The sequence below is a fragment of the Macrobrachium rosenbergii genome, chromosome 9 (genome assembly GCF_040412425.1).
Source record: "Macrobrachium rosenbergii isolate ZJJX-2024 chromosome 9, ASM4041242v1, whole genome shotgun sequence".
Lineage (NCBI taxonomy): Eukaryota > Metazoa > Arthropoda > Malacostraca > Decapoda > Palaemonidae > Macrobrachium > Macrobrachium rosenbergii.
The window spans coordinates 52,361,561-52,371,107 of record NC_089749.1 but is presented as its reverse complement, the minus strand read 5'-3'; the positions used below and the strand labels follow the sequence as shown (position 1 = coordinate 52,371,107).

Sequence of the window (9,547 nt, the reverse complement as noted above, 5' to 3'; positions counted from 1 at the left end):
GAGAGAGCTGAGATTGACTGATTTATGGTTACTAAAATTGCGTGACAACATCAGAGAGAGAGAGAGAGAGAGAGAGAGAGAGAGAGAGAGAACTAATATTGATAGATTTATGGTTACTAAAATTGCGTGACAACATCATAGAGAGAGAGAGAGAGAGAGAGAGAGAGAGAGAGAGAGAGAACTAATATTGATAGGTTTATGGTTACTAAAATTGCGTGACAACATCATAGAGAGAGAGAGAGAGAGAGAGAGAGAGAGAGAGAGATAGATTTATGGTTACTAAAATTGAGACAACATCATAGAGAGAGAGAGAGAACTAATATTGATAGATTTATGGTTACTAAAATTGCGTGACAACATCAGAGAGAGAGAGAGAGAGAGAGAGAGAGAGAGAGAGAGAGAGAGAAAGAGGATTCCGTTTACCTAAACATGCGTAGTGTAGGCATGTCTAAAAGAACTACCTAACCCAGATATAAACAAGCTTAAAAAACGCAGGTCTTAAGAGGAAGTACGCTCGAATTCAGGCTAAAAACGTGCGTTCAGTCTCACCGTCTTGCGTAGACGTTCGGTGCTAATGGGAGACTGATTGATTTATTGATTTCCGCAGGCTGGCGTCAGAATGGCTGAGGTCTGTAAAGCCGATACCTTGGAACAACAGAGAACAGGATATTTATTTGATTTTTATCATTATGGTAAACTTACTGCATACAAGGTCATTGCCCTCATTGTAACTGTATTTGTAAAATAATTAGCTATTGAAAATTAATATTAGTTGACCCAGATTTTCATAGTATATTATTTTGTAGTTTCATTCCGTTTTTTTTTTTTTTTTTTTTTTTTTTTTTTTTTTTTTTTTTAGAAAGTACGACGGTGACAATTTTACCAATATTGGTAAAGCGATTATTTTTTTTAAATAGCCTTCATTAGTATCCGAAACGATATCGAACAAAATTGACACATTAATGATACCAATGTGGCACCAAAAAAAAAAAAATGTCTAGTTGCTTTCGTCCGGATCTCATGAATCGTGGCTATTTTTAACTGCTTGACAACGCACAAAGAAGGAGGATCCTTCAGATATCTTCTTTTTTTTTTTTTTTAATTCTGTTTTGCTAAAACTCTCATAGCTTTCTATCCTCTTTGGTGTAAGACCCACCTTTCTTATCAATATTTGTATTTCATGATTTTTATAGGGGTCTGGATAGGGCAGTTGGGTACCCTTTATACTGGCGTGCACACATACATACACACGTACATATGTATGTATATAAATATATATATATATAATTTATATAAACATTTATATATATATATATATATATATATATATATATATATATATATATATATATATATATATATATATATATATATATATATATATATATATATATATATATATATATATATATAGAGAGAGAGAGAGAGAGAGAGAGAGAGAGAGAGAGAGAGAGAGAGAGAGAGAGAGATCACTGATTGGGGATAAAGTTTATTAACTGTTTCTGGATGATCTACAGATGTTCTGCATATACATACGTACATACATACATTCAGCATACACGCACACATATATACACACATACATACATACATACATACATGCATACATACATACATTCCACCTTTATTTCCACTTAAAACCAAGTCGGTGTAGGACCTGTCAACACCTTTTCCCGATAACTGAAAGACACACTCAGTTGATGAGGTCAGACTTCGTCGGGGGCGCAGCAGGAGAAACAGCTTGTGGGGCGGGGGGAAGAGTCGGGTGGTTGTGACCTGGCCGGGGTTATTACGCAACGAGAGTCTCCCCACTCGAACGAGGTCCTCAGAGGTCATCATTCGCCATGGACTCCTTCTTCGAGGGAATTTGGCAGGCATGTCAGCAATTTTCCACTCGCTGGAATGCGGTTGGTCTCGTTCAGGGAGGCTGTGAGACCCCTGGCCACCCCGTGGAAGAAGAAGAAGGCTTCGAGGAATCAGTTGTTATTGAACAAATAGAGTGAAGAGAATAACAATAACAAACAGATGATTATAAATTGGTGAACAGCTCAAGATGGCTTCAAAGTGTTTGAAGTGATATCTTTCAGTAATGGCGTCAGTCATCGAAACGGGGATTCGGTTGTTGTTACGCAAAAGGAATGAATAGAAGCAACAAATAACAAACTGATAATTATAGATTGACAAATAGTCTCATATTTGCATATATAAGTAGCTAAGTTTATTTAGAACACTAAGTTTATATGGCTATTAATGACAAATGTTTTATGGTACTGATTTGTCCGATTAGAATGTTCGAGGAAGAGTTTATTTTTCTTGACGTATTTATTTACAAATCTCGAGTCACCAAGGAATATTGGTATCGCGAATTAGACGCATTGAATGATCCTCTGTTCGTGCCAGTAATTTTAAAATGTTTAATAATTATTTATTAAGAACCTTGCCTTGGTAACTCGAATGCCCAAGTCTTGTAATCAATTATGTACCTCAAAATTATTTCATGTCTCTTAAAATATCTCTAAATCTAGTTCATAACTTCAAATACAAAGTTTGCAATTCATAAAGCTTATTTTGGACACTTGTTAAACACTTACAGTATTTCTTTCTTTGCAGAGGTACAGGAACGGGGTCATTTATTTTCATGAGCTCCGAAGATCCGGTCGAGAACTGCCTCATTAAATGAACTTTGATGAAGAATTCTGATTGGAGAGATTTGACAAGTAAGTGGGATACAATTTCACCTTTTTTTTTTTTTTTTCTTCTTTTGTAGCTCACAGTGGTGGTCTCTTGTGATTCTGTTAAAGGTATTATCTCTCTTATCTCTCTCTCTCTCTCTCTCTCTCTCTCTCTCTCTCTCTCTCTCTTACTTTGAAGTATTCTGATTGGAGAGATTTGACGAAGTAAGTGGGATACAGTTTCACCTTTTTCTTCTTTTTTTCCTTTTGTAGCTCACAGTGGTGGTCTCTTGTGATTCTGTTAAAGGTATTCTCTCTCTCTCTCTCTCTCTCTCTCTCTCTCTCTCTCTCTCTCTCTCTCTCCTCCCTCCCGTTAGTGAACCTGGTAGTTGTGACACCAGATAACCTACAATCAATCAGTCTCTCTCTCTCTCTCTCTCTTTCTTACTTTGAAGTATTTTGATGGGAGAGATTTGACGAAGTAAGTGGGATATAATTTCACCTTTTTCTTTTTTCTTGTAGCTCGCAGTGGTGGTCTCTTGTGATTCTGTTAAAGGTATTATCTCTCTCTCTCTCTTTTACTTTGAAGTATTCTGAATGGAGAGATTTGACAAAGTAAGTGGGATACAACTTCACTTATTAATTTTTTTTTGTAGCTCACAGTGGTGGTCTCTTGTGATTCTGTTCAAAGTATTACCTCTCTCTCTCTCTCTCTCTCTCTCTCTCTCTCTCTCTCTCTCTCTCTCTCTCTGATAAAGGGATTTTAACATGTGTATTTTAAAACTTGACTGTGAATATTTTGAACTTTTGCTAACCGGAGCATTGCTGGCTATTAAATGAATACAGCGATAATGCTATCTATCTATCTATCTATCTATCTATCTATCTATCTATCTATCTATCTATCTATCTATCTATCTATCTATCTATAATTATCTGTCTACTAATGAGATTTTGAAATATTTGTCATAATATTTAACAGTGCAAGTTTTAGATCTTTTCTTAAACCATACACATTGTACGCTGAATAGAGAAACTGCTGCTTCATCTAAATATCTAATATATCTTTCCATCAATCTGTTTGTTTGTGCTAACTACGTGTTCTCTATGGAAGTCTTCTTTTTTTTTTTTTTGCTTCCTTAGCTCAAAGCAATATTAATCCATCTCCGCCAGTAATTATTATCGATAGCTTTAATTATATCAGTATGATGCTGTACTGAATAATTATATGTGAAAGATGGGGTAACATTTGCCATTTGTTATTCTATCACTAAACACTGTCATGTCTTTTATCTACATCTCGTAGGTTAACAATAAATAAAAATGTAGTTACTCCTGAAGTTCTGAAGTTTTCAGCAATTTAATTGCTATTAATTTTGATGGTAATTCCATAAAGTGACATTGCGGTCGCAGTCTTTTGAAATCAAGCTGAATTCATACGATTTATCGCCAGGGAAGAGAAAATTATATTATTTTTGTCGAAGTTTATTTTACGCGAGAATATAATGCATGATGTCAGTCAACATGCATATATTCATTTTCTTGATACAATAGTTTTAGATAACCCATGACGCTCACATCACTGATTTACCTAATTGTTAGTACCGTAGGCTTAATTGAGTTAACTTGTCATATATGCTCAGTACAAAAGTATTTTTTTGTATTTGTTGGGGGTACAATTCGGCGGCCAAAATCACAGTCGATTAAAAACGGAAAATTTAACAGACGAAATAACCAGATGTTTTGCGCTAAGCTTAGGATACCATTTTTTTTAATTTATATAAAATACCAATGGAGCGGCCTGCTAAATGTCTTTGCCTGGGGAGGGTGATATACCTATGCAGAAAGCTATTGAAAGCTTATCAGAAGCCATACAGCCATAATAATGCATATATATATATATATATATATATATATATATATATATATATATATATATATATATATATATATATATATATAATCATGAAGCTACAAATGTTGTTTGATATCAAATTCACGCTACTTCGGGAATATCCCCGATGGGGAATACTCCCGAAGTAGCGTGAATTTGATATTAAACAACATTTGTTGCTTCATGAGTGTATATCAGTCACGGTGTGATAAAAATTTCATATATATATATATATATATATATATATATATATATATATATATATATATATATATGTATGTATGTATGTATGTATGTATGTATGTATGTATGTATGTATGTATGTATGTATGTATAAATGCAAGCGAATACCACAGGAAAATGACAGGCAGAAGTTCAGTACCTAGCGCTTTCTGTGGTATTCGTTATATACTGGGTCACTGTATCTGCTGTGAATTTTGAAGCATATATATATATATATATATATATATTGCTGTATATACATAAACACACATATATATATATATATATATACTGTATATATATATATGTTATATATATATATATTATGTGTGTTATATATATAAATACATACATACACTCATATACATACTTGCATACATACATACATACATACATACATACATACATTAAGGCATGAATTTAAGATTGATTATTCTTTGCATTTTTCGGGAGCTGACCTCCGTGAAGGTAAAAGTTTTAATGTTAAAGAAAAAATATATAGGCAGAGATATTTCTTTACATATTTTTTGAATGCATACTAAACACTTTCACTTTAATATACGACTGTCAAGAAGGGCTTATTTACCCTAATGCCTGTGATATACACAAGACCACGAGCGGACGTGAATATTAAACCCATCAGAATCCTATTTTACTGAACATTTTATGAATTCAACTGCACATTACTTCATTTACCGGAGGACCCACAAAAACAGATAGGTTCTATTCGCGCAGCTCTTCATACGGAAGTATTTAACGAGGTCTCTCTGTCATTATAATTGTTATCCGTTATTAGAGTGATGTAAAATGAGAAAAATATGCGAACGAAAAATTTCCATTAGGACGTGGTCATCTGCGTGCAGAGGACGTGAGCTGAGAATATCTTCGAATATTTTTACTGTTTATTCCATTACTGGGCTTAATCTGTTAGCGAACGTAGTTCTAAGAACTTTGCTCTAATAAATATCAATGACTATAATCTTGATACTAGAACCTAGGAGTTGCAAGCGGTATTGAGTCACAATGGGGCCAGAACGACCGAATGAGTGAATATATCAATTCTATGAAAGGAAAGTACTGAGCCTGCCGGATTAATGTTTCAAGCGCCATCTTTCCTCAGTCAAGGCGAAGTTCATTCTAATTATTCGTTGCTTAGGCAAGTGCTTAGGCCTATTCAGCTTCAGTAAAACAGGAGAAATTTTAAGGAAGGATAGAGAAAGGATGGAAGAAAGATTTAGGGAGAGAGAAAGAGAGGGAAAGAAGAGAAGAGAGAGAGAGAGAGAGAGAGAAGAGAGAGAGATGGTGTAGGAGGACGTGTCATGTTCATATGATGACTTCAGAATAAGATAATTTTTAGCATTTCATTTTTTCTTGCTTTAGAAGAAGGTGGTTTTTAACTTTTTTTTTTTTTCATTTAATGATAGGCCTTTTGTAAACTGGTTTTATTTAGAGCCCATAACGTTCAGGTCACCCGCGGTCAAATCTGGACTTCGATCATTTCATTTTATTTATCTACAAGAATGCCTACTTTACGTTTAGTGATGTCGAAAATGTAATAGAATATCGTCTACTTTCTTATACCAGATTTTTTTTTTGTTTAATGATTGCATACTGTACGGTACAAATCTATACTGTATATTCAACGTAAAAAAGAAACAGTTTCCTATTTTGCCAAAAATGTTCTGTATGTGAGCTTGCGCACTCTTATTTTGTGTTGTTTGCATTCCGGAGTTATGTAAGCCTTCGAGTGCGTATGTCTTGTTTAGCTTCTTTTCGAAGTCCTGTATGACTTTCTTCAACGCCACTTGCATTTTTTTCTTAATTTTTCCTCCGAGGGCTGACGCATCCTTAACTTTGGGCAAACAAAAATTTTTCTTGGTACCTACACTTGGGTAAACATGGCTGTGGCCCGTGGTTTTCAGAGTACCAATTTCTCCTTTCCCCGTTCGTGTTCCTTCCCGGCATTTTTTTTTCCTCTTTCTTGCTTACTCTTCCTTTCATCCGGTATTCAGGCAGGAAGTTACGTTGAAGAAAATTGTTTCAATTTTTTCTTGTACATTTCAGGAGCACAAAATCAGAGATTTTCACACAAGTTAAAAAACAGTTTTAAGGGTGCATATGTATTAATAAGAAAAGATGAAAATAATTGGAGTAAGATTTAAGTAAATCGTGTTTTAACAATTTCAGAACGGTGGAAATGATATCAAATGAGAACAGTGATAAAACCAGAATTACAAGATAATTAACGAAAACAACATTAGGAATAGAGATAAAATATGATGGAGTTAAATTTAAGTAAATTTTATTCCCCTCGCCACTTCTAGCTCTATGGTTTGAATAATTCACTTTAAATTGACAACCTGTCTTAGAAACTCTCTTCAATTCCGCTTCCTCTTTTGCTTTTAAATTTACCATTTGTCTCACTTTTCCTACCTGAATGATTTGAATATTCTGCTTCCTCAAAATGAATACTGGCCTTTTCACAATCCCTTCAAGAGTGTGAATTGTGTCGATGCAGAGCCTACAATGTGCAGGTCTCTCGCCCTCAAATTTGTACATTCTAATAATTTAGATTTTTGATTTGAAAAAATAGGCCTACCATAAGCTTAGCAATTTGAAAGGGTAGTTAAAAATTGGTCTAGTTTGTCATTCAGCTTTTTCCCTTATTGTTTGGCTGCTGTAATATTCAAAGAGTTGTTGGTAAATTTAAAAATTCAATAGTAAACGAGGAATCGGGTTGCTTCCGTCGTGAAAAAAAATATTTTTATGCGCATGCGCACGCCTATGTTGTTTTGTTTCCATTCCGGAGCTACGTAGGACTACGAGCCGGTTCATGTCTCGTTTAGCTTCTTTTCGAAGTAGTGATGTCTTTCTTCAACGAGACTTGCATTTTTTTGTCTTCATTTTTCTTACGAGGACTAACGCATCCTTAACTTTGGGCAAACAAACATTTTTCTCTGATACCCACACTTGGGCAAACATGGCTGTGCCCCGGGGCTTTTCTGGAGTATAACAGTTTCACCTTTACTCGTCTGTGTTCCTCCGTGGCATTTTTATTTCCCCTTTCTTGCTTGTCTTCCTTTCATCCTGTATTCAGGGCGGAAGGTGCGTTGAGGGGGAATTTTTTTTCATTTTTTTCTTTTAAAGTTGGAGAGCATAAAATCTGAGATTTTTTCTGGTTAAAAAAATTTTTGAAGGTTAAATAATAATAATAAAAAAGACGAAAATAGTTTAAGTTAGATTTGAGTAGATTTGGTTTTAACAACTTTAGAACAATGAAAACAAAATGAAGTGAGAACAAGAGGTGAAATCATAATTACGAGATAAACAGTAAGGAAAACAAAATTGGAAATAAAGATGAAATAAGATGCGTTAGATTGAATTAAATCTGATTCCTCTCAGCTCTTGTTACGTAACTTTCCAGTTTAAATAGCTTGTTTTGAACTGGCAACAATTCATCGAAACTCTCTTCAGTTCATCTTCCTTTCTTGCTTTTGAATTCACCATTTATCAAACTTTTATTACCTGAATGTTACAGAAAAGCAGTGTTCTAAAAATTAATAATGGCCTTATCACGTTCCCTTCAGGATGTGAATTCTGTCGATGTAGAGCCCACAATAAGCAGGTCTCTCTCCCTCAGATTTGAACATTCTAATAATTTAAATATTTAAATCGAAAAAATAGGCCCATCACGAGTTTAGTTTTATAGAAATTTAATAAAAAAAAATCGCTGAGTTTCTCATGCCAATTTTTTTTCCTTTAATGACAGGGTACTGTAATGGTCAGAGCGTTGTTGGTAATATTTTGGAAATTCAAAAATCAACGAGGAATCGAGGTACTTACGCTGTGAAACCACTATTTTTATGCGCATGTGCACAGCTATCTTGCTTTTCATCCATTCCGGAGTTATGTAGGGATATTTATATCTAGTTGAGCTTCTTTTCGAAGTCCTGTAGGACTTTCTTCAACGAGACTTGCATTTTTTTTGTCATCACTTTTCTCCCGAGGGTTAACGCATCCTTAGCTTTGGGCAAACACTAATTTTTCTTGATAACCACACTTGGGTAAACATGGCTGTTCCCCGTGGGCTTTCGGAGTACCAATTTCTCCTTTTCTCGTTCGTGTTCGCCCGCGGCATTTTTATTTCCCCTTTCTTGCTTACTCTTCCTTTCATCTGGTATTCTGGGTGGAAGTTGCGTTGAGGGGAATTTTTTTTCTTGTAAATTTAGAGAGCATAATATCTGAGATTTTTTTCTGGTAAAAAAAATTTTTGAGGGTTAAATAATAATAAAAAAGACGAAAACAGTTTAAGTTATTTTAGTAGATTCTGTTTTAACAATTTCAGAACAATGAAAAGAAAATGAAGCTAGAAGAAGGGTGAAATCAGAATTACGAGATAAGCGGCAAGGAAATCAAAATTAGAAGTGAAGGTAAAATCAAGTGGAGTCTGATTTAAGCAAATCTAATTCCCCTCAGGTCTTGCCCTTCTCATGTTCTAAATACCCTGTTTTGAATAGGCAACAGTTCTTCGAAACTTTCTTCAATTCCCCTTCCTTTCGTGATTTTAAATTTACCATTTGTCATGGTTTTCCCAACAGAATCTTACAATAAGATCCACCCTCAAAATTAAGAATGCTCTTATCACATTCCTTCCTGGAATGTTGACAGATGCTTGGAAACATTGATTTCATCATTGATCTTTGATTATCGCATTTGAAATCATAAATGATCTTTATCTCTTTATACGAGAAGAATATTA

At 34.5% G+C, this 9,547-nt stretch overlaps 1 long non-coding RNA gene across 1 annotated transcript in view; it reads left to right on the top strand.

Moving 5' to 3' along the window:
• The window catches only part of LOC136842119 (uncharacterized), a 254,360-nt gene that overhangs the window by 162,327 nt on the left and 82,486 nt on the right, over positions 1–9,547 (top strand). The window contains exon 2 of the long non-coding RNA XR_010854181.1: positions 2,611–2,717. This is a non-coding gene — a long non-coding RNA (uncharacterized lncRNA). The remainder of the gene's footprint in view (positions 1–2,610; positions 2,718–9,547) is intronic.